This window comes from Oreochromis aureus, linkage group 14, assembly GCF_013358895.1.
Source record: "Oreochromis aureus strain Israel breed Guangdong linkage group 14, ZZ_aureus, whole genome shotgun sequence".
NCBI lineage: Eukaryota > Metazoa > Chordata > Actinopteri > Cichliformes > Cichlidae > Oreochromis > Oreochromis aureus.
In genome coordinates, this window is record NC_052955.1 from 30,028,049 (window position 1) to 30,055,138 (window position 27,090).

Below are 27,090 nucleotides of genomic sequence, written 5' to 3' on the forward strand. Positions count from 1 at the left end.
TTATTCTCTCTTCTGAACCCAATCACCACAACTTCCAGATAATATTCAAAAATTTGTCCGTTAAGAACAAAGCCATATTTTCTGCAAAAAACACATAAAAATACAATATACACCTCTTTACACAGGGCTCTTTACACAGGGCTCTTTACACAGGGCTCTTTACACAGGGCTCTCCAACCTCCGGTCCGAGTGACAGATTTCCTAAATTGATTCCTTTCTTCTTCACTTTCATTCACTCTCATTCACTTTCTCTTCACTGCCAGCTTGTACCTGTTGGCAGGTCATACCCGTACAAGGAGGAAGTTTCTCACGCAGATACCTGTACTGCCAAGTACTCGAGTGAAGTCTAGGTAAATTCTGTGGTTGTACTGTGGCTCCCAGGTGTGACTGCAGTTTTTGAATACTATGTACTGGCATAAGCAGCCTTCTCTGGGTTTTTCCGTTAGGGTTTGTTTGGGCTCTGCGACCTAAAAATAAGTAATCAAATCCAGCTTGTAGTTCATTGCACAAAGAATACAGACATTTGAAACACATGTTAGAATTATTAAAGGCATTATATTAACCTTTATTAAAGCCTTTAAGATAACATCAAGATATATGCATGTATTAAGGTTCTTTGAGATTCTTCAAGCTTACTGGTGAAGGATGATAGTAGGAAGAACCACTGCATCATTCCAGACTGCCTTTAAGAGGCATGGTTATTGCTGCATGTGGATTGTAGCATCTAAATGTGGTCTAAATCTCACCAGCTGCATGAAATTTATTTGCATGTACTGTAACAGACCTTTATTTTTCTCTAACAAGGACTTATCATAGCTGCAGCTCTCTGACCATTTGCTTTGTTTTTGTGTGGCTGAGTTGAGCTAAGATGGTGTTGTTAACTCTTAGATTGGATGTCTTAATTTTGTTAATAAGAACTGACAGCATTCAACAAGCAGTTATTAGTTTCGGTTCATGTTTCACACCTCTGCAAGGAGAAGACAGAAGCTGTCTCATGTGGATTTAAATGTGTGCAGTGACTTTGCAAATTTAGAGGAACAGTGTTGTGAAAATTACACAGTGCTGTGAACTTTTGAGGTGTAGAATTACTGCTTCCGCTTTTACCTTAATTCATTCGGGGAATGGGCAGAGAATGTGATGATGTGAATGCCACTTGCACAGTTGTGTACTTTATTCATGTGGCAATCTTTGAGGATATTAAGTATGTGAAGCTTCTCTGTGTTGAAACAAACCACTGGCAAGCCTCGCTACAGGAAGTTGCCTTAGTGAGGACAGATGATGGGTTTTTGTGTGTGTGAACTCTATCTATACCCCAAAGCCACCATGTTTAAGCACATACACCATTTCTCTTGACCAAAGGAACCACACACTCTACTTTTCTTACCAACTTCTCTCTCTTCTCTCCGTAGGTGCCATGTTGGCACCATCTATTTAAACATGCCAGATGGATAGCCTTAGAGAACTGATCATATTTTAGATATGTAAACATGACTTTTGTTACTCTGGGTGGTGGCCAGGAAAACCCCTCCATGTCATGCTAATGATTCTGTATCTTCAAAGAAAAATGAACAAAGCATGTTGGAATATCAGAATCAAGGATTAGAAGTTTGGATTTAACAAAATATCTGCAACACGCTGATTTGAACTGGAAACAAGTAACCTGATGGCAGTGGCACATATTGTTTTTTGAAGAACTCAAATTACAGAATAAACGTATGAAAAGATATTTTTCTATTCATGTTTTCCTCCGTTTTACAAATCCAAGTTCTGGGTTTATGTGGACTTTTATTATTCTATTAAAATCAAGCAATTGTCTTGAATTTTCACAGAATAAGAGAAATAAAAAAAAACATTATTAGGATGCATTATAAGAATGTAAAAGGTTTGCATGAACAGTACTTGAAATGGTGGAATAGGGCTCCAGATGCTGCTATGGTAAAACCTTAATCATGGTAGATTTTGTGGTCTAAACAGAAAAGTGTAAGCAGGTTAGCGTGTAACATGTAAAGTAGGACTCGTCTTTTATCTGTTCTCTCACATACAAACAGCTGTGCACACTTTCAGTGTCTCCTGCATGGCCAGGTGTCATTAGATCATCTACTCTGTAGTGGGTCTGAATATCAATGAGTGAGTCGTGACTTCTGCTGGAGCTCCTGGTCTGCCCGAGCGATGAATAAAACCGACCTGTGTGTGCGTGTGTGTGTGTTTGATCCGGGCGTTAGATGTAAGAAAACAGTGCAGAAGCAGGAACTGTAGGACTGGAAATAAAGGAGAAGACAGTCTGTGCAAAAGACATTTTTCAGTATCTCAATGATTTGTTGATGAGGACGGAGGTGTAGATAAATTGATGCAAGTGAGTTCATTACTCTTGTGATCCTGCTGAATCATATCATTACAGGTCACAGGAAATGTGAGAGTTACTAGCATCCATCTACCTATTATCTTCCAGTTATTCAATTCAGGTTGCCGGGCAGGACTGGACACTATCCCAGCTGTCATAGAGCAAACGAAGCCTGGACAGGTCACTAGGTCTAATCCACTGTTGCTGTTTTAATGCAAACAACATCTTCCTGAAATTCACATTTAATTTATACTTTGAGGACTTTGACATTCTTCATATTCCTAATTCATGAGTTTCAGGATATTCTTGAAATTTGGTTTGCAAAACGTCTGTGATTAAAAAAATGAAAATAAAAAAACAAAACACATGCAGCAATATACAGTACAGGAGAGTAAAGCCACAAGGGGGGAGGAGAGGAAACAAGAGAGCGGAGAAGGCCAAAGGAGCAAAAACATCAGTTGGATTGCACACTTCAAAGTTTGCAGCTGCAGGGCAGCAGGTGTGAGGGCTTTATTTTGTTCTCCTCTCCCCTTTCCGTCCCGTCTGCCCTTGGTTCAGAGTGTGCTATTTATTCCTCTGTTGCTCCAGCTCTTTCTCCCCATGTCTCATCTCTCCTCTGTCATTAATCCCGGTCTCCCTCTGCCTCTTCTTTGCTCACGGGTGCTACAAAGGATCTCTCCTCCTTCACCGTACAGCCGTCACCTCATTAATAACTGTATAATCAAGCCCGTGTTTGTGTGTGCGTGTGTGTGCACGCACGTGCGTGTGTGTGTGTGAGCAAACACATGCATCTGTTTTGTCTTCAAGTGGTGCTGAGGGTGAGTGAATATCACAAGTGGACAAACAGGGATAATAGAGGAGAGAGAGGACGAAAAGGGGGCAAGGTTGCACCTGATCGGCTTCTTAATACTGTGTGACGATGCCGCGCAAGCTGTGGTGAGTAACTGCAGTCTTTTTCTCTCTTGCGTCTATTTCTCCTTATTACATTCTTAAATCAGATGTTTTTTCTTATATTAGCTCGCACTTTGTTGCGTAACACCTGAGAACTTATGAAACCAGTGGAGTAGTTTCTCCTCCTGCTGAGAAGTTATTAAAGTCTGAAAAGCAGATTTCTGATTCGATTGCTATGAATAAGTTCATATTGCTTTTTTAGTCCGCTGAAGGTGCTGTGAGGACTCGGTTGGCCTAGTGAGAGCATCTCTCTTGTGTAGTCAGAGTATCTAATGGGGATCTAAACAGGCAAATAGTGCACACACGGTGAAAACAAGCAGCTCTTGCCGTGTCTGTGGGTCTACTCAACTTCACATGGGTTGAAGTAAAGTAGTGTGGACTGCACTGAAACTAGTTTAAAGAGAAAGTCGGTAAAAGCAGTACAGATCAGAGTGTATTGGAGCAGACTGTAATAAAACAGTGTCACTTCAGGATATTTGACGCGGCAGTCATAGAGCTGTTCATCGCATTGTCTGATACGGATCAGATGATTGCTTTGGTCTGCGTGAGGTGGATACCCAGGATGTGAAATCGGTCTAAAGGATTGATCTTTCTGTGTCTATTAGTGAAGCTCTGTGTCACAGTCATGGCTCCCGGCTTTCTCTTGTAAGACGCTTCAGCAACAGACGCTTCCACAGTACAGTTAACCAAAACAAATGACTTGGATATCTTGTTTAATGTGGTTAACCACAGATTGTTTTATTGGCTTGTTTTGTTTTTTCCTTCACAGCCGGCTGTCTGCTCGGCTTCTTGATGATACTGTTGTTAGCATGCATGCGTGTGTTTGCGCAGAGGTCACAGCCACTTGCTGCTAATTATACATTGTTATATGTTATTTCCATTCATTCTCTGCTCAGTCTAAGCGGAGCAGCTGCTTGAATCCGAAAGCGCCTCCCAGCTCAGATGGATGGCTTATAGTGGATGGGATGTGGATAAAGCTGTGATGTTCTCCAAGACTGTAACCAAACTGTACATTTTTTTAATGTAATGTAGTTATTTTGCAAATATGAAAAAAGTTTACTTTATCGTCCACCCAGATTATTGTCCAGACTGAGAGGCAGTTTTAGTGGCAGAATAAAGGCCGACAGGCTCAAGAGAGAAGAGGAAATATGAAAGAGGTCTTTTTAAAAGAGGGGACACGATAAAATGAAAAAAGCCCCCTTCCCTTGTCGTTGTCTAGCCTAGTTTTTTGGGGCCAGGTGTAAATGTTATCTGGTTGCCAGCATCATGGAAAAGAGCAAATGTGCTGCTGCTGCTGCTGCTGCTGCTATTTCTGGAGCCTGGCATTTAATCTATCTCTCGGTGTACCTTCTATATTGCGGGGAACGACGGCGAGTTGTGGCCACCGAACAAACAGGAGACTGAATGTCCGCTGGTATTATATTTACTTTAGGTGACGGCTTATTAAAGCTCGAGGCTTTGCTTGGCAGCACGAGGAGAAGAAGCAGTGATTAGTCACAGGGAGGCTGTATGCAGCCTTAATGAGCTGTCAACTTTATTGTGTTTTTCCTTATTGGAAGTGCTTGTTGATGCAGTGTACACAGATACAGTCTGCTACATAATTTAATATAAGCCTGCAATCACTGGCAGGGGGGGAAAGCGAAGAGCAGCAATGAAGGACAGAAGTTCACTCAGTTAATATCTAATGCACAGCTGCCCACAGTGACCGTGACCTTCAGCTGGGGTTAATCTGGGAACCAGAGTTCAATATACACAACCTGACAGAGGTCAGGTGGTTCAGTTTCAGTTTGCTTCTTTTAGCAGCGCAGCTTTGGGCCTTGCCTGCGTGTTTTGTTTCCCTCTGCCTCAGAGCGTGTGAAAAAAGGTTAGAGAAAGCAACCACACAGTTGCGGATACATCAGCAGCAGTATGATGTGGGAAGTGGTCGGACTCCACCCGTTCTCGTGCACTCAACAAAGGATGTCGCACTTCCTCTCATATCACGCCTCCAGTTTCAGTGACGCTACGCCATAGGAAACCATTTACACACTTTTTATGTGTACCATGTAATTTTTCTAATGAAAATAACTGAATGTATCCACTTCTAATAAAAATCATTTAGATTCAATTGTTAAAATTTTTGTTTTGGGTCCTAGTCTTTTATATACTTATCCACTTATTTAGAGATCTTGATATCTTTGTGCAGAAATATGGACGTTTCATTCTCTCCTGTGCCCACAAGAGGGAGCCAAGTCCATGTGTTTGTCCCAAACTGACTCCTACAGCAGTGAGCAAAAATCAGTGCACTGCAATGAAAGCAGCTGAAGTGAAGTAAAAGATCCACTGGGTGGAACAGTTTCTCTATTAGATCAGTGCCATCCCACCTGTTAACATGTAGACCTGTTGAAGGTACTACTGGGAATGACGTAAGAATAAATTATCTGGTTAAACCAATACAAGCGATGCAAGCTAACCCACTGAAGTCATACCTAAGAAATTGGAAGGTATTTTTATTTTGCTTATGCTTAAATATTTATACTTATAAATTTATGTTACACATTACCAACATTAAAAAAGCCACAATTCTGCATGATGGTCTCATCAGTTAAATTTCTCCTGATATAAACATGAAGTCCAGCAGGCTCATATCTGTACCACTGCAAGACAAAACCACAGCCATATTGTCTTCAACAGCCTATAGGGAGCCGTGGCTGTTGCCATGGCAGCAAGAACTGATGATCAGCTGATGGTCCAGCATGGCTCATTACCATGGTGACGAGCCTGGGTTGTCTCACCTTGCGGACTTCATTGGCAACACATAAGAATGCAACCTGCAGAAAGATGCCGTGACTTGTAATATGAGCGATCACCTACACTCAAAGTTTCATTTTATTCATGAATTTGCTTGTTGTTATTAAAAGTTGATAAAATGCTGGAGGTTTATGTATATTTCCAGTCACATGGCATATTGTATTCGAGACACCTCAATACAAATGTTTTTTTGTTATACACATATATGAAACATCTTGTGTTTTATTGACCCAGTGTCCTATTTTACTTTCTTCTTCCCATGCTCTAGTTTCCTTATATTTACACTTAATCTGCATTTGCTAAAATAAGCACTTCATCACATTTGCCTGCTGTCTTACACGTGGCTTAAGGCGGTATCAGTGAGAAATGATACACACGGTGAACATATGGAAACAGGACGTGTTAGGTGCTCTTAGCTACAGCAGCAGCAGGGAGGGGAGTAGTGTGGGCTCCCTGAAACACAATCACATCCCTGTGTAGTAGTACTTACTTACTCTCAAAGTGGTCAACACTAGACTGCACCTCTGAGACGATCATTAAATCACCAGAGCGGCATTCATCAGATGTTGTGTTTCTGGTTACTGGGGCAATCTAAGTCAAGCATTTAGTTCCCTTTAAGTTCTTTTTTTAGTCACCAGCAACAGAAATATCTGCTCTCTCTCTCTGACTCTGTTACATCACCCTTCACTATGTTTACCAGCTGATTGCTGGATGTTTTTTTTCTCCTTTCTGTTGTTAAGTGCCAGGCTTTAAGTATAAGAGCAGTGAGAGGGAACTATTAAGAAATCGGCAAAAAATGAACTAACCAAAGCGGAAATATTTGTAAATTGGGGGATATGTACAGTACATATAGTCATGTGAGCTATTCTTAATCCCAGTGAGCTGGTTATGTTATAGCATATTTACATACACTAATCATAACTACACAGATAGAAAATAGCCAACTTCTTTCTGTTTGTTCTTCGTGTGCTCTTGTTTTACTTTCTGTAATGGCTGACAGCAAATGAAACTCTAGCCTGAAGGCTTCACTGACACAGGTTTTCTTTTGATTATTAACAAGCAAGGAGTAAAAACAAATTACTGTCTGCTTGTTTTCCTCTGTCTCTCTCGCTGTCTCTTAAATGTTTTGTCACCGCATGTGCTCTGCTGCTTGTTAAAGCGACAGTTTTGTTACTCTAAAGTCCCCCAGACAGCCAGCTGCCTCTTTGCTTTTGACAAATATTTACTTCTTGCCCTCTCCCTGATACTACACGTACACTCACACACACACACACTCACACACACACACACACAAAGTAGCTGATAGCGCACCATCTGGCCTGAGTGCGGGCTGTTAGGGCTCATAAAAGTAGACCCTCACCTATTTAGAGCCGTAAGGGCTCCCCGGGCGGGTAAACAGCACACACACAGACACACACGCACACATACACACACACTTTACTTCTGCATACATGTGCCCACGCACATTCACATTCAATATTCACATCCACTGGGGATGTAGGAGGTGAGACAGGTAGGAGGTGAGAGCATCAAAGGATGTACCTGGTCCTGTTCTGAGAATGTCTTCATAACTACTGGCCTCGCTGACTTGCTTTGAGGATAAACAGAGATTGATTCAGCAAACTTCCAAACTGACCCTACAGTTACATCTGAGTCAGCCCTGATACAGATGCACATCTGCTAGCTTTGTGCGTGTGCTTGTTTTTTTCATCACATGAAAGTGACTTTAAATTTTACGAATTATGTAATGTGAGGCTCATACCTCATTTTTAACTCACAGCCAGTGGTTGTCAGATGGCTTTAGAGCGGTCTCTAGGCCTGTGTATCTTAATCCTGCACTGTAAACAAGATTTTACCAACAAGTTTGCGTTATGTGGTTAACAGTGACATGTCTGTAAAATAATGATAGATTTGCAGAAAAGATTAAGAGATGTTTCTTCATTCAGAGTAAAATTATATCTTTGAGCAACATTCAGAGATTTGTTATACACCAAGAAGATACATAATGTTTAAGAAAAACTAACACATATCTGGCTTTGGTAGTTTTTCACAAACAAATTTGCTAGCCAGAAAACTGAGACTGCTCTAAACAAACAGTGTCAGAGAGTTTTTCCTACTCTTTGTTTTAATATAGTAATTACTGTTATTTTTGTCTGCGGTTCAAGCTTTTTTGCAAATGGCAACTCCTCCCTTATTTAGGTCTCTTCCTGTTAGTTGGGAGTTCTTCCTTCCCACTGTTGCCAAGTGTTGCTCATCGTAAGAAAGTCGATTAAAAGGCGGTTTCCTTAAACCAGTGTTTCCCAACCTTTTGGAGCCACGGCACATATTTTATATTAGAAAAATCACACACCACACCACCAAACAAAAATGTCACAAAAAGCATATTGATAATTTTTCCAGCAGCAGCTATAGCAGAATTGGCTCAGTTTGTCCCCAGTATACCTTTTTTCCTTTCTTCTGACCTCTACTCATGCTAGGGACCTTCATCTGGGTTGGAATTTTCTCCAGGACCAGGTCAGATTGATTACATTTTCTTTTCAAATGTTTATCTATTGCATCATCTCACAGCATGAGTATTATGTAATTTCTTCTTCATCTTCTTCTCTTTTACTGGCAGTTGGCCACCCATTTAATTAGAGCAGGTAGTTGTACTGCCCTCTAGTGGAAGAGAATGTTAATGTTCTGCCCGTTACTCACACGGATCGCTTAGAATACTAATCAGGTGGAACCAGCTAATCTTCCACGGCACACCTGATCATTTCTCACAGCACACCTATGTGCCACAGCACACCTATGTGCCACAGCACAGTGGTTGGGAAACACTGCCTTAAACGGAGAAGGTTAGATACAGCAAGGGGCTTCACCAAGACCCAGTGCAAGCTAAATATACAATGTACTCCATGTAAGTACTATAAGTACTACTTTAAGTATGTTAGGAAAAAGTGAACTGCTGTAAATCAATAATTTGAATAGTCGCTAATAACATACACTTATTGAGGAAACCAATGAAAACTTAGAAGAATATGTCCACATTTTTAAGTGATAGGTGTTGGTATGTGTTATGTACTCTCTTTCCTCTCACTCTGTCTTGTTTCTCCAGGAGTCATTGGCTGACACCGTTGCCATTAGAAACAATCTCAGAATTATTTTTTTTTTTTTTTTAGGATTTTGTCTGTTGACGATTTTTGTACACAAACACTTAAGACCTACATACTGGCAAATTACAGTCCATCTCCTCAGTCTTTCAAAGCAAGCAGAGTGATGCTGTGGAAAGTGTAGAAAATGAAAAAGGGAATAAGCGAAAGGACAGAGATGGCCTTTGGGTTGTCTGGAGGAGTGAAAGATGGATCAAGGGCGATAAAGAGAGCAAGAGACAGTAATAGAGCAGGGGAGACAGATCCTTTCTGAGACCGAACAAATAGAAAGGAGAGGAGAAAGTTTGACCTTCCTTCCTTCCTTCCTTCCTTCCTTCCTTCCTTCCTTTCTGGCACAGCCGTCCACCCTGCATAGAGGAGATGCTCTTAACATCTGAACAAGTAAAGCCTGAAGAGAAAAGTAATAAGAACTGAAGGATGGAGGGACTGAAAAACAAGATAGCTTCTCTCTCGGGAGCAATGAGGTGTGAACAGTGAAGAAGGAAAGAGCAGAAATAACAAAGAGGAAAAAATGAAGGAGCAGTGGGGCTGTGAAAGATCAGTCTTTTCCCCTCTCTCTCTCCTAAAGTTCGACCTCTGTTAGTAAAAGTTTGTGTGCGAGAAGCTGCACGTGTCCGTTGCTTCTCTCGGCCCCTGTGAGGTCATCCGCGAGCGTCCATATGAAAGCTCTTGACAGATGGTTCAGCGCTTGGCCGCTGATGTTCATGTGATTCAGAAGCTTATTTAGAGGATTTAGTGAAACTGTTAACTTTTTATTTTTCAGTGTAAGACCATCTCTTAATCTTCCATGAGTATCAGTGACTCATCATGGTGGCTCAGCGTGAGGTTTGCATATTCTCTCTTTCCTTCTGCAGGTTTCCTCTGGGAGCTCAGGTTTTTAGCACCAAATAGGGAAGGTTGTGTTCTCCTTTCAAATGCCCTTCACCAAGCCACTGGCTTTTATTCAGCTCTACGTTTTATATGCAGACACATAAAAAAAAGAGCACACCCAATTTCCCTCCAACCGTGTCCATTTTGTACATATATCAGAGGCAGGGAACACGACCCTGTCAGAGCGAGCTCAAATGCAATTGTCTTTCAAAGGAATAATTCATCTCCATATGAGCAACCTGCTGATACCCTCAGCTTAGCCTTGCTTGTTTGGCCCACACATTGTTGCTAGCAGCTGAAATGGTAATGACTTGTGTTGATAGATCTTTGCAATTTACCTCAGGTCACTACAAAATCACATCGCGTGCATCAAGTGACAGCTACTTGTGCAACATGACTAGGAGAAAACGTTTAAAGCAAGCAGATGGTGAAACCATTAAAACAGTTTATCAAGTCTTACCCTCTTTTGTTACTGTGCTATATCGATCCCGTTTTCTATTCTAACATGGTAATAATAGTAATATTTTTGAAATAATAGTTTCTTGTAGCTGTTGTAGCCCAGCAAAATGTCAGTAGACTGTGCCTCTATTGACAAATGCTATTAATAGTGATGTATAAAGCAGTTCTTTTCAGTATGGAAAAGCTAGAATCAGTGCAATAAACACACACAGAATCATTATTTTTCTTCTGCCTCGCCACTTCAGGAACATTGTGGAGTTTATCCCAGTTATCATAGCTATCATAAGGTAAAAGGTGGGATACACCTTGGACAGGTCGCCGGTCTTTCGTATGGTTAGCACAGAGAGCCAGACAATCATATCAGTAGTTTGGGACCGAGTATCTTTTGGCTGTGAGCAGCAGTTCTAACCCCTGCACCAGTGCACCAATATGCCTAAAGATGTTTTTTGTAGCGAAAATCAACAAAAAAGCCTCGAAAAATGGGGATCGTGTATAAAAATGCCTGTAATTCCCGAACAGTTAACAGAAAATTCTGTAAAACCCTTTGTCCAATAACTTATGCACTAACTGAATGTTTATCGTAATAAGGCTTCAATAATGGATGATAAATGGTGACCACTTTAAGTGACAGGCTGATGGCGACACAGACGGCTATAGCCGGCAGCAGCCTGTCGGGCTTCACCTCAGCTAATTGGAGTCACTGACCTGGATCTCTCGAAAGTGTTTGTGGTCTTGGCGCCTTTGGAGCAATTATATTGGAATTATATGGTTCCTATGCAGTTAATTATATTAACAGCCTATCCAAGAAGTCTGTGCTGCTGTTTTGGTGATAGAATTTCTGTCATTTTATTACTATGTTACTTAACACAAATTAGCAGGTGTGTGTGTGAGGCAGCCAGTGTTTGAAATGCATGCTTTCATTTTACAATTGGGCTTAAAGCCTTCCTTTTTGATAACGCTTACAGTTAGGCCTGGATCAGGTATCCCTTAGTGTTGCTGCTATAGTCTCAAACTCCTGGGAGACGTCACATGATGCTATTTGCATTATGTCTCCATTTCACCCCTTTTCACTGTCTTTGCATTTATAAGCCTTTTGCCACAGGTTGTTTTTTAGTTTATATTTCTCTCAGGCTGGTTTTGCTGGACAGTTCTTCCTGTTAAAAGGGAGTTCTTCCTTCTCACTGTTGCCAAGTGCTGCCCATAGGGTGTTGCCTGATTGTTTGAGTTCACTCTTCAGTACTGTAAGATGCTGAGTGGTGCTGGTGGCATCACAGTGGGTTTGTCCATCTTTTATACACAATCTGCTCCCTCATAGTGAGGGAGAAGGAGCATAGGTTACAGACAGTGAGATTATAACAGAGGAAGAGCGAACAAATGTTTCTGAAGCTTCAGATAATAAAAGGAAAAACTGTGTTCAGAAGAAAGATGACAGTCATAAAATGGAAGGTGGGAACAAACAGATTACCTTTGGTGTGGCTTTTTCCTTTTAGAGGGATACATCATACGTTATCATCTCCTGCATTGGTGCAATTACTCTTACTGCTAGAAGGGGAAGACAGACAAGATCTGCACTGCGGGTTTCACATATAGTACAAGTGCAGAATACAGTGACAAACAGTATTACACATTGTTTGTGACTGCATTTGTTTTTCCCTCACTTTTCTTCCTTGATGAGTTCTTCCCCTTGTGCCCCTTCAATGTCTATTTCCCAAGGTGCGTATCTAAACGCATGCATGTGTATTTCTGTGTATTTCGCGTGGGGCAACCAGCTGTCAGCCGATATCCCACTCAACCAAGCAAACTGAGAAAGCAGGAAATTGATTTACCTCTCTGATGTTACGCATGACATTATGGTCCCAGAGGACATGGAGAGAAACAAAGGGATAAAAGAGTTCCACAAACCTCGACTGAGCAGTGGTTTATAGAGGAGCTGAACAGAGGAACGAGAGGGCGTAATTAAACTAAAGACGCTCGTCTTTTCCTGTTGTGTCACGTGATGCAGCATCTCCGAAATTCTTGCATTTACCCGCCTATGTTTTCACACCTATCAGAAATCCATTTGCAGTCATCCCAGCGATTATGTTTCAAAAATGCACGTAGTGTATGCGTATGCAAGAGAGAGGAAAACATCACCCGAAGCCAAATTACAGACACATCGCAAGCAGAGATAAACAATCGCGCTTCAAATAGCCCAGAGTGTGTGAAAATAATTGTCTGATGACATTTCTGTTTCGGTGAAATGACAGCACGGAGCAGAGAGCTAGTCAAGGCCAGTGTGCTTGGTGATTAACAAAGGACTGTCTGTGATTTGACACTGTAATCAGCGCTCACAAAGGGACGGATATATCTCTTATTCGGCACGGCCCTGCATCGCTCATCCTATTTCTCTCCTCCAACTCTGTTCTCTCACTTGCATTTTCTCCCTGTCCTCTGCTCATTTATCTTCTTGTTTGCAGTGTGTCTTTGATTTCCTTCCTCGATCTTGTTTCCTCACGTGTTTTTAGGCCTTTTTTCACGCATTCTTCTTAGTGTTAGATTTTCTTTTACTCTTCCTGCCACAGTTTATTTTGTATTTGTTTCTCTAGGTTTCTTATGCAGCATCTGTGTCTCAGTGATGATTTGAATGAATCTTTTGTCATTTTTTGGAGCGAGAAACAGAAGCAGAAGCAGCCTGGGGGCTATAACATACTCCAGTATGTTACAGCTGGAGTAGGGAGGACATGTAGGCATGCACTTTGTCCTGGCCAAACAAGTTGTAATCCACAACTGGCATGAGGTGCTGACAGTTTCTAATAATCTGGAGCGAGTCGTCCCCTCGGCCCTGTGCGGGGTGTTCTCTGCCTGTCTCTCTTGATGCACACTCTTTGGCTCCAGCACCAGTGACCCTAAAATGGATAAGTGGTTTAGAAAATGAATAGATAGGAGGATAGATGCAATCACATCCTCTCCATCCTCCCTAACCTCCATCCGTTACCTAAGTGGCAGATTCTTATAAGACTGTGCAGATGCAGGGTGGTGTTTCTCTACACAGCTGTTACTGATTCACTTATGTCGAATCAGTGATTTTCCACGAAGAGATGTGTGACTGCATGATGAAGACTGAGGTCCAGGGTCAATTTGGTATGAAATTCTTTTCTTTTTTTTCTTTTTTAAAATTTCCCCTCAAACAAAACCTAAAACTTTTCCAGTTTTCCTTGGTATCCTTAAAAACTTGACTTGAGTCTTAAATAATCTCTGTAACTTTAAAAGTCCATTACTACAAACGCAGCAAGTACTTCTTAAATCTATTTGTTGGAGGCATGCAGTCCAAAGAAAAGAAAAATATCCCATCCATCCGTCCTCTTCCACTTATCCTTGTCAGAGTCACAGGGGGGCTGGAGCCTATCCCAGCTACCGTAGGGCGAGAGGTGGGCTACACTCTGGACAGGTTGCCAGTTTTTCGCAGGGCTAAAACATAGAGACAGACAACCATTCGCACTCACATTCACACCTATGGGCAATTTAGAATTCCCAGTTAACCTAACCTAATTATCCCACCATGAATTTTTATTTGAAAGCGGACGTTACTGCCATGGTCTTTTTTCTGGATAACCCTCAATCCTCAGTATGCTACTTCACTTTTATCCGTTATATTTAAAATGTGCCAGGTTTGGATTCTGCTCGATCTCTGAGTGTAACGGTGACATTTTTCTTGCCTCTGTATTATCACCGTCACTTTGGGGATGACAGTAATCGAGAGTGGAGCCCAGGTTTGCAGCTTCATCCCGAATAAATTCTCCTTTCCTGCCCGGTGCTGACAAAATCCAGCCATGCTGCTGTCCGTGCTCTGGCTAGGTTATCCGTGTCACAGCCTATCTGCAGACCAGACACCAATAGTCCTCATGATGGATCATCCATCAGCCGCCACTTTGGACGGTGTGGGGACAAGAGGGCAGTTTGAAATAGCTGTCTGGGCTGTTGTGCTGCAGTATGAATGATTGCATATGTGTCTAAGTGTGTTTGTGTGTGGGTGTATGCGTGTGTAGGGGGACCTTGAAAATGTCTTCTCTTCTTCATTCTGCTCTGAATCTCACAGAACTGTTCACAGGTTGTGCTGCTACTTCTTCACACATGACACACATGCACGCGCTCATGCACACACACACATACGCACACTCGAAGACAGCTTTATCGCTATTTCCTCTTTAGTTTATCACCCTTATTTCCCACAGCTAGGTGCCAGGGGAAGTATACCGCTGTTTGTGTGTGTCGACAATCACCCTCTGACAAAGTTGCGCAGTGCAAACAATCCTGTCATTATCAGCAATGTAGAAACACTCTTTACAACAGTGCTGGATATCTGTGTGTCACCAGTCTTGTCGACATGTCTGCTGCACATATTAATGTTCAGTTTGAGATGAAATTACAATCAGGATGGGACCAAAACATGACTGAGTCATCCCATTCGAATTCAGCAAAACTAACAAGTCAGTACACTGAGAGCAGTCAAGCTTAAATTAAAGCAATAACACAACAATTTCTTGCAAATTGCCTTTGCTTCAGTCTATTTCCCACTGAAATAGGACAACTGTAATGTTTTCCAGTTACTTGATGAAAGCTTCTGCAGTTATTGCTTTAAACACCTTACGGTTAATGAGTGTTGTTTTGTTTTAGCAGAATATGCCACAAGTAAGACGTTTGCATTGCGCTTTGTTTGCAGACACTTTAAAATAGAGCCTACAGCAATTTATTATGTACACTTTTGTGGTACTGCTGTACTGTACTGTACTATTACAGATTGTAACAACACTAATGATATCAGCATGGGAACATTATGGGAACAGTGTATACTGTAGGAATATTATATATAACCTTCTGCTCAGCAATCTCGGAATCCAAAGATTTACATGTTGATTGCTGATTGGAAAATTCTTCCTTTATGTTTAAAGCATACAGACTTTCTTTCTTTGAAATGTTATATGTATATATATGCGTGATTAACATTATATTCGGTAGGATCTAATTCTGCATGCTAAATGTTATTTTTATTTTTTTACAGAATTCTAAAAATATGCTATTTTACCTCATCATTAACAAGCCTACATACATACTAACAGCTAACTACACATTTAGCGCTAAAATACTCATCTGAAATACCTGAAAGTCTAAAATGTGTTGTCCCTCTTTAGTCTGCATTGCTTTCTTGGTGTGACACATTGCACTCTGCATAGCCTCACTTTTGCATGTCATTATCAGCTCATATTAGTTATTTGCCAGTCTACAGGTATTGTAATTTATAAGTGCCAATAAATTACATTACAAAAAAAATCACCCTTCAACCATGTCATGATGTTGCATAGTGTCCAACTGTTGGCGACACACATATTTAACACACCAAAAAATGTAACCAGGTAAATAATTGGCTTTCATACAGCAAATGTTAGGGAATCTGCCTCTGTTTAGTCCAGCGATGTCAAACTCATCATTAGTCACATACAGCTGATTATGGTCTTAAGTGGTCTGGACCAGTGAATCTCCTCTGCCTGTGAGTGTAAAGAAGTTTAACTACACATTTAATCCCTGATATATTTTAATATAAGGAAAAAAAATTTCTACATGATAAAAAAAATGCTGCTTTGGTTTTTTTTTCCTTTTTTTTTTCTTTGGTTTGTTTTTTTACTGTGAACCCACTGTAAAAATCATACACTTCATTTTTAAAGTAGATGGTAAAAAAACAGGAACTTTCTGCTATTTATTTGTTTATCTAGTACTTATTTTACTTTAGTGTTGTATGATTTGCCATGGGAGAGATCTTTATCAGTAGGAAAAGCTGTAAAACCTATGAAACTAAAGTCTAAAATTTATGTCCTCTTTCGCTTGTTCCGAAAATGTCCAGTGAGTCAGATCTGAATGTTTAGCAGGCCGATTTTGTATGTTTACTGTACATTGGAGTAACATATTTTTACTTCACCAAATATCTGTTAAAAATCAGTTGGGCTTTAATAAAATAGTGACCTATCATCACTTTATTCTGTAAAAGATATGGCTTTGGTATCACCAATGCTGAATTTCCAACCATTGGTAAACTCTTCATGCACTGATTTCTATGTGAACTTTTCTGCAGTGATGAGTCAAAACATCACAGGCCAGACATTATATGATAATGACCTTTCCACAGTAAACAGGCTACAACTAAAAACAACATTTAAAGACAGAAAGAAATATATTTATTTCTTGCACATTTCCTCTCTGATCACTCACCTAAAACACCAGTTGGCTACACCAACTCCACCAGTTGGGATAAAGTACAGTTCTTCCACAGTTAGAAAGCATGCAAAGCACTTGATTGAAGCATAAAATATAACGCTCAAGTTTTTTAAAGCAATATAATTAGATATTTGCATCATTTTGCGGTTATGGGTGTAAAGTTGACCGGCCTCGGTCTGGCACAGACATATAAAGCAACGATTTGTACAGTGTAAAAACAGCTAACAGCAATGATCTCATATTCTCTCTGCTGTTTTTAGAGGTTTGTGTGTGTGTGTGTGTGTGTGTGTGTGTGTGTGTGTGTGTGTGTGTGTGTGTGTGTGTGTGTGTGTGTGTGTGCGCTGACCATCACACAGTAGACTTTCTATCTCCACTCCCTCTTTTCTCCTCCTTCTCCATCTGTCGCCCCGTGACAAACACATGGTGTCTTATTTGGTCAACTCAGCAAGGCCCCCAGCTCTGTGGGCTAGTTTGCAAATACACGTGTGCACACACACAGACACACAGACACACACACACACACACGTGCTGGCTCTCCACCATCTCTCTTGCATTGTTGTGTGCCTCACAAAAATGAGGCAGGCTCTATGAAGAGGTTTATGCATCACTGGGGCCCATAATTTCTAAGCGTGGAGGTCAAAGGAAAAAAAAAAGACAAAACAGAATGATAACCCTTAGTAATGGTATTTTAGGGAGCAGACTGTGGTTCATTCAGTTGAAGCTGTCAGCAGGTTCATACTGTGCGCCCTGAAATTGTGCCAGAGTATTAATATAGCCCACTGAGACGTGAAGAAACGAGACAACAGAGCAGAGGAAGATAAGAGTGGAAGAGAAGAAGGCATAAATACTGTTAATTGTGGGCAGAGAAGGTGAAATAGACCTACAAGGATAAAACTTGGCCCTGGCTTTTTATGAACATCATATTTTGGTCCCGGTCTATCACCTTCCACTGCTGGGCAGACATCTGTGTGGGATGTAAAAAAAACCTTGTGAACAACAGAAGTTCTTGTCTTTGAAGAGATTCAAAGGCAAGGAGACTGCTTAAAAGGTGCGGGAGTGAAAGCTTTTCCTTGAGATCTTCACAAAATGATATTCAATTCACTTCATCTCTGAATAACTTGCAGCATTTTAACCCTTTTTGATTAGTTAAGTTAATTTTTCAATCCTTCTGGTGAAGCTTCCAAGCACCTATAAATCATTCTAAATATCTGAAATTAAATTGGGAATTCAACGCAAAAATAAAAAAACATCAGATGACATTAGCAGTTATACATTTAGTAACATAAACATATCGTGCCTGCTGGAACTGTTGGTGAGTGTTAAGTCGATAATGGCATGTACAGTGAAAACAGCATGTTAGAGCTGCACATGCCTGAGTCAGTTAGGGGCAGGGTAACTACAGTAGCGACTGTACAGTGTGGTTGTGTGACATGATGATGTGCTTGTGGAGTGATACAGTCATCATCCTGTCATGGGTGCTCCCGTCAGTCGGCTTGTGTTCTACTGTTTCATCCAAACAGCTTTTAATGCATGCGTTAAGTGCACTTTGAACAGTACTTGAATGCAGAGTGCGTGTACGCACCTGGGCACCAAAGGTCTGCTGGAGAGCTGTCCAGATGTTAGGACAAATAACTCTTCATTACTGAGAGAAACAAAGAATAAATCAAAGTGACGGGCGATACGTCACTGCTGGCGTATGAAAACTCCACGAACACAACAACCAGCTGATCTGATCAGGGTTGGACAGAACATAAACGAAGATGGTCTGAAACCCCTGTGTTATTTGGGCCCTAATAAAAAAGGGAAAAAGCGTGTTCATGATCAGCAGTGGCGGCACAGAGGACCACGCCCATCTTATACAGCCTATTTCATTAACCTGCATATACATTTAGCATGTTGTGTGTTATTAATCAGTCATTTTACATTTGATCAAAGCTAAGTAGACAGTTGTTCTTGTGCTGAGGTTAAAACATGATTAAAACACGATTCTATCACTCAAAGAACCTACGTGGAGAAAATACCAAACTAGAGGGAAAAAATGAATAAAAAAGGAAAGAAGGAAGGAAAGGAAATGCGAAGTGAAATTGTGGCTTCAGTGTCAAATCAATACCTGCACTAATGCAATATATTAATTTTCTGTTATATATGCATATTACAAAGTTTGAAAACATGATCTAAGTGCTCAGTTCACTTATAATAGTCTAGTTAAAATTGTCTCAGTTCTTCTTGTAGTGTTGTAAACACCAGCACTGAGTCGGGTTTATTGCCTCTTTCATACATTTCTGTGTTGTGTCCCATTATAAAAGACACTTTTTCCTTTGCCTTACAGTTTGAATCAACCACTCGAGCTTTCTGTGTTGATTAACGCGATGTATAGCACTGTATGTGGGTACACGTTTGCCTGCGTCTGTCTGTGCGTGACAGTGTTAATTTATGTGTTTGATAAGAGCATTTTCCCTCCCTGTGTGAATTATAACTCATCTCTGCTCTGTTGTCTGCAAACTACAGACAGCAGGCTGTAGTAAACTTATCTTAAAGTAATAATCCAACACGTTCTGTGGTTTATTTCGCTGCTGTGTAGCTGATATGACACAACAGTGATTCATGAAGCTTTCACGTTTAGAAACAGCTGTCAAACTGGTCTGGGAAAATCCTTTATCAGCAGTTGATGATTCATTTTATGTTGCCTGCAGAGGAAATGGGTAGTTTGCATGAGAGGCTACAGCTGCCAGACAAATACGAAAGCCACCCAGAGACACTCAGATTTTATTAACAGAAACCTATGACAAAAGGAGCAAATTAACTGGACAGAGCAACGCAAGCGTGCTGAAGAGAAACACAACGTCTCTGTCATCTTGCTGTCTCCTTATTTTTTTTCCTGTTCTGCGGCTTGAAGGCTCCCCAGATTTAAGTATCGCAATATTTTGTGTGGCAATATTGTATCCAGGCAGGGACACCAAATATTGCTATTTTATTAGATACATTCAAATAATTGGGGAATATTGCAAACAAGAAGTCTCGTCTCTTGCACCAACATCCTAAGATATTGTTGGCCAAGCAAGGGTGAGGGTGTTGCACATTCACGACCACTCGATTGCAAAGCGACTGCACAGGTCGCCTGAGCAGCTATTTTTAACACCAGTTAAAAATAACTTGTGAGATAACTTATTGGATTGATGAATTTTAACTTTGAGGACATAATTTGCAGTTGTAAATGGTGATAAATCACAGTTAAGTTACTGCAATATACAGCAACAATAATATCATATCGAGATTGAAGTATCGTCATAATATTATATAGTTAGGTGTCTGGTGGACATGTAAAACTCTTTCAATCTTCAGTCCATAAAACCTGCCTGACTATTTCCTTAAAAAGCTGCATGGTGTACTTTTCAGTAAACCTTAATCAAATAGAATAAAAAGTATTTTCATTAAGGACTATTTTTAGTGCAGTACTAATGCATATTTAAGCTTTAGTAAATCTTTACAGCAGCAGCAGCAGCACAGTGTGTGTGTTTATCATAATAATGGAACATGGCAGTGGTGTGCTTCATTCATGTGTAACGGATTATGACAACAATGGAGCTGAAGAATGGGATAAAAATAGGCTTGACTGAATGGGCACTTTTGTTACTAAGATTTAGTCATTGTTAGATTTTGTCATTTAAAGAGATTTGTTGACAGTTTGAATGTCAGGATATCGCAATACTAAGAATTTCATTCCAGGGAGTTCAAACTGAGAGTCCACACTAGAGCTTCTAATTTTAGCCATTTAGTAAATACAAGAAGACGACAATGACCTGGCGACAAGCACCCCGGTGTCAGTGAGAAATGATATGTGAGCAGAACAGAATGAGGAACCTAATTATATAAATCAGTTGACTGTTTTGTGAGCACGTTTATTGGAAACACCTTCACAAATCAAGTGGACCTATTGAGGTCAGCTAAAAATAATCTTTATTTATTGTATACTGGGTGTTGTTGCAGTCCCTTTAAAACTATTTTAACTTCTCTTCACCAGACCAACAGTGGGGTTGGGCACTGTTGGTTGGTATAGAGCGAAAGCAGGTGGTGTTTGAAAGACAAGAAGGAAAAAATATTGGCAGTCTTTTCTCCATTTCTAGCCATAGTTGAAAACTGTTACATCTCAAATGCCCTCATTACACTTTCTCACAAGATAACGTATTATTTTCTCCTTTCTCATTAATCATTAAAGTCATATTTTTACGTTTTTTGCTAAAAATAATGAAAAGATGAGAAGAAAAACTGTCACACACACCAGTGGTGCTTCAAACTTGTGATCTCATGCGTCTGGGTCTAATACTTTATCCTACTGACGTAACTGCTTTTACATTGAGTGATGGCATTCCTGAGTTTGCTGAGTGGCTGACATTGTGGACAGACAGGGAACTTGTAACAGTCCAATGCATTAAGTTCATGATGCAGCACGTGAAACAGAAGTAGATGTTTTAAATCATAAACAGCTGAAAAAAACAGGCTCTGGTAATGCTGGTCTGTGGAGAAGACGTCACTGTGGATGTCTGTTCACAGTCGTGTACTAACAATATTAGTTTTTGTTGTTTAAAAGAACAAATATAAATGCATTTAATTCTTCTCTTGTAATAATTTTGAAACAATGTTAACAGTTTTCACCAGGGAAATGACATCAGGGTTTCAGCCATGTTTGACGCAGCGGAGCTAAGTGGAATGATTTTGTCCTCCATCCTTTTTATTAATTTATTATTCAATAAGGTGCACGGACAGCTGGAGTACAATGGGCGTTCAAATACACTGCAATTAGAAAACTGTTCCAAGAGCACACAACAACTAAATTCACAAAAAACAATGGAAGTGTTTTAGAGGACAGAATAACGTGACGAAACAGCTGTGGAAGTGACAAGCTAACTATCCATCCATCCATCCGCTTCCGCTTCTCCTTTTCAGGGTCGCAGGAGCCTATCCCAGCTGTCATAGGGCGAGAGGCGGGGTACGCCCTGGACAGGTCGCCAGTCTGTCACAGGGCCAACACACAAGGACAGACAACCATTCACACTCACATTCACACCTAGTGACAATTTGGATTATCCAATTAACCTATCCCCACAAGCTGCATGTCTTTGGACGGTGGGAGGAAGCCGGAGTACCCGGAGGGAACCCACGCAAACACGGGGAGAACATGCAAACTCCACACAGAAAGACCCCGGCCTGATGGTGGAATTGAACTCAGGACCTTCTTGCTGTGCGGCAACAGTGCTAACCACCGTGCCACCGTGCTGCCTGCAAGCTAACTAGTAAATGACTAATAGCAAAGAATTATATGAGTCATGTGATTAAAACACACATTTCCTTGCATCTTTTTCTCTCTCACAACATTGAAGAATCCTCTGATTATTTTAATTGTGGGTTGTTGTTTTATTTATTTTTTTCATTTTGCTTGTATTTTGTGTGCTTTTGCAGTTTTTCTGTTGCTGGTATTTTCTTAAGTTGTAGTGCATTAGACCTCTCTGGAGCATACCCTAGCTGTCACTGAGTCAGAGATGGGCTACGCCCTGAACCTGTTGCCAGTCTATTGCAGGGCTAACACAGAGAAACAACCAATCACACTCAAATTCACACCTAAAGCCAGTTTAAAGTCAGCAATTAAGCTAAAATGCCGGATGGAACCCATTCAGGCAAAGAAAAATATGAAAACTGCACACAGAGAGGGCCCCAGCTGCCCAGTGGTTTCAGATCTTCACTTCTTCTTGCTGTGAGGCAACAGTTTTAACCATTTTACCCTTATGTTGCCCTAAACATGATTTCTCCAGGGGGGAACGAAATATTTTGCTGATGCTGTCCTGTCTTCTAATAAGAAAAAAGCACAATAGTCCCGCTTTAAGATTTATCTTCATCTATTTGTATTCAAATGTTGTTTCATGTCCGTAACTTGTGTGTGTACGGTTCTGTTTCCATCGGCGTATGTCACTGTAATAATAGTGCACTCTAGTTCTTTGATATAAAAAAAGTCTTTGGTCCAAATACTGAATTGTGGAAAGCATTATCATGAGGGAGCGCACACACAGAGAGGAGATAAAAGGAAGGTGTGATATGAAGTGAGACTAAAAGCCATGAATGAGAGGCTTAGATTCTGAGTTGATGCAGGAAATCGGTTACAGATTACTGATTATCTTAAGTGAACATCACCAGTGATCATTTATCCTTCTGCGATGACCACATTTTAATTATTTACTGTAAAATGGAATGTGCCTCTTAAGAAGTGTGTGTGTGTGTGTGTGTGTGTGTGTGTGTGTGTGTGTGCAGTGTTATCAGTTTAAAGGTTTAAATAGATTTAAATTCTTGAATTCTCCAAATATATCTTTATTAGAGTTAGTGACTGTAATACTATAATCGATTAAAGTTTATTGCGCAGGATAGTGTAGTAAAAGAAATGGGAGTGAGGGAAGGGGGAGGGGGAAGAGGGATTTGTGTGGAAGGAAAAAGAGGAAGACGAAAAAAGGGTAAATGGAAAATAACACCAACAAGAGGGAAAGTGAGAGAGAGATAGTGTGGTGGCAGATACTGGAGAGACGAGAGCTACAGGAAGAGAAGCGGTGCTGTTGCTAAGGAGAGAAGTCCCCCAAACAGTGGCAAAAATGGGGGGAGCAGGCTTCAGACCACCAACACCTCCTGCATGAAAACAGACTCAGTGAAAATTTGGGGGCACTAAAATAAAATTTAAAAATTAAAAAAAAAAAAGAAGAAATTGTAGGACAGAAAAATTAGATCAAGCAGTTGATAAATGAAACCAGACAATACATGCAGAGCAGATGCATCCATTAGCTGTGCCCACTTACCCTAATAGGGAGCTGGAGCCAGTCCCAGCTGACACAGGTCAGAAAGCAGGGAACACATTTTGGACAGGTCATTAGTATGTGTATATATAGAGAGTCACCAATTAACCTGTCTTTGGGCTGTGGAAAGAAACCAGAGCACGTGGAAGAAACCCAAGCAGGCACGGGCTCAGTCTGAAAAAAATCTTTGTTTAATTTCATTACAGCGAATCCGAGCGTCAGTGAAACGACACCACCACATTAAAAGAAGAGTTCCTTTCAGCAAGGCCAACCCTTTATTTTGGTTTTGTGCTTTGCCTTTCCGCCAAGTTTCACAAAATTTAGATTGGGAAACGGGCAGAAGTGAAAACATGCCTCAGCTCTTGGCTTTTGTGGGAATTATGGTGATGTTTGGCACTGCAAAGACATATTCAATAGCAATCAAAGCGACTTAAAAAGCCTTAACTACTCTATAAATGCTCAACACCCAGCTTTGCTTTGTGAAAGGGTCTGACAGTCGTTGTAGACCTGGATCTATCCGCTTATCTCTGAAATACACAGACTTTGTTTTTTTGTAGCATAATCAGAGCCGGCATCTTTTTTTAAAATCCCATCAAATAAATTCTCCATATTTTCTCTACATCAGGTGGTGGATGACCTTAAAGATAGTGAGTCATGGCGTTTCTCTGGATTTACTCTAAGGGCTCCTCATTTCATTTATATGACAACATGACAGACGTCCCAGAGTTAAGCTCTTATTTATGGCACGTTTGCCGTTTCCATTTCAGCTCCGGCGTTTCTTCATAAACAGCAGACAACTCTGCCTGGCCCAGACAGGCAGGAGTCACTACATGGTGGAGCTGAATCTGCCAAGATACTATTTCATGCATGACATGCATGATATGGACAGCAAAAAGTGATATACCAATATGGTGTGGAACAGAGCGTGTTGGAACAGGGGATTTAACTGAAAAGGAAAGTAGAGGGAGACAACAACATCTTTCTCTGTGTGTGTGTGTGTGTGTGTGTGTGTGTGTGTGTGTGTGTGTGTGTGTGTGTGTGTGTGTGTGTGTGTGTGTGTGTGTTGTTGGGTGGATAAACTAGTTACTCAGCAGCTGTGAAGGTCATTTTCTGCAGTAGCCTTATAGTTGGGTCAAGCATTTTGTTTGAAGAGTGTGTACGTGTGCGTTTGGCCTTGTGGGTGCAGCCTATTAGATGGGCTGCCACGGTATAGTTTTGTGTACTACAAAAGGCATTTTAGAGTTGAGCGTGTGTGTGTGTGTATGTGTGTGTCCTGTAATAGATTGAGCAGCAAAGTGGGATGATGTAGCTGGACTGGCATGTGTTTGTCTGTGGGACACTTGAGGAGCTGTGAAGTGACAGGAAAGGCTGCCTGGCACCATTAAGAGACGCACGCAAGCATGTGTGCAAGTTTCTGGGTGTGTAGTAAGGAGCAAACACCCAGAGCAAGGGTTTGTAACTTTACATGTAGATGTTTACATTGATTTTCTTGTGCTGTTTCAAAACCATTCTGTTGTTTCATTGCAGAGCCCCAACAAGGCTTCTGCTTTACTTCCACAATTAAAATTTGTTGATTTTATGACATGCAGAATTTTCTTGTTCTCCAGAAGGGGAATAAGAATTTCATTTATTGTGTGGAGAAGGAGCAAAACACATTAGGTTTGACACAGAAACAGTTAACTGAATGAACTGCTCATGAAAGATCTGTAAACTGTATATACTGTCAGTGTATACATATAATGTAAGTATAAAAGATAGGCTGCTGTGACAGGAAGAGCATTTCTCCCATCTTGCTTGCAAAGAACTGAATGTGGAACGGAGGGGCGGGTCTGACTGTGAAACCGCATACTCATTGGCTAATGACTTGTGACTGACAACATGTTAGCCAGTTTTGTGCCACAGACAATCCTCTGTTTTAGAACATGGTATGACAACGATTTACAAAACAGACTTAATTATTTTTGTTATTCAGTGTGACTCACAGTCAGTGACTGAGTCCATGAAGTCATTAGGAATGTGTGAGAGAGATCCAGATAGACTTCTATAGATCGGCAGCTCTTTTTGCAGCCATAGCTATCGCCACCTGGTGGCATTCAGATAGAGTGCAGGTTTCAAGTCATGTTTACGTTGGCTTCATTTTTCTGAACCAGAAGCTATGTGTTTTATACTGTCAATGTTTGCCTGTTTTTAAATGGGATGCTGGAATAGGCTAGTTGAAAAAAACGCTTAAAATGCATTTTCTTTTAAAATATATATACATTTTTAAAAAGGGTGTAATCATGTTTATTTCTGCTGAAAAGAGGCGCATTCTAGCACTGGAGCCAGTGGAAAGGCACTTGCTTTTAATGCAAGCCTCAAATAGCCATTCAGGAAGTTGTACAGTAGATATTGGCTTTCTGCAACGGCTGGTTGCCTCTTTAAACAAAAAAAAGAAAGAAAAAGGATACTCAACAAAATTATTTTCCAAACTATGATGATCGTGGTTATTGCCTTCCAAGAAACACATACCATTTGGAATAGTGAAAGGAACATTAAAAACAATTAACATCATAATGAGTTGCTGCTGGAAACACAGAGTTAAAACACAAACTATCTGCTCTCACGCTCAGAGTATGGCAGTTATACCTCAGCGTATGGCACGGGAACAATGTCGCACCTGTGGATGAGGGCGTGTGTGCTCGACAAAAGGAAGAAAACGGGGTTGAAAGAGTGCGAGAGCGGGTGTGTGTGTGTTTGTAAGTGAATAGATACAGGTGTCTCATTTCCTCTTCTTGATGACGCACAATAGGGAAAAGGCCGAGCGCCTACATGTATGTGCGCATGTACCGCATGTGTTTTTAACAGTGTGTCTCTCGGGGATGTTTGACAGTCCGGTTGAGTTGTGGGCTTGTTTGTGCGGCACCACATGGGAGCTGGGAAAATCCTCAGGTGTCTTTGTGCACTGGAGTCATGATCACAGATTGTGTCAATCAAAAGCGCTGAACTATGGTTTTTGGCAGCAAATTCCTGAAATGACCTTAACCCAAATAAAATCAAATCGAATCTACCCGGTCTTTCCTCGGATAGGTGTGAAAGGATGGGGGGGCCGGCTGCAGCCTCAGGGGTCCTTCGGGCAGGTCCTCTGGCAGCTGTCTGGTTGCTATGGCACTGATCTCCTTCTCGCACACACACACAGGAAAAGCAATGTATGAAGAGAAAAGGGGCTGAGGGGAGGGCTTCAGTTTAACTGCCGTGTTTATTGCTGCTATTCCCTGGCTGATGTCAAACAATTACTGAAGCATCTTATCTGCTCAAACCTCTTTGTTTTTTTTCCTCTTCGTTTCTTGCATTTCTCTAATTGCCTCTGTGTAAGAGGAGCCTGGGACAATCCATTTCAGCTACACAACAGCATTCATTTTTTTAATATTATCGCCACTCTGACCCAGACAAGCTGCAGCAGAGGTGCAGT

The 27,090-nt window shown here is 40.9% G+C and overlaps 1 protein-coding gene across 2 annotated transcripts in view; it reads left to right on the forward strand.

Annotated features, from left to right (window-relative positions):
• Positions 1-27,090, forward strand: part of rap1gap2a (RAP1 GTPase activating protein 2a) — an 89,853-nt gene that overhangs the window by 20,232 nt on the left and 42,531 nt on the right. The window lies entirely within an intron of this gene.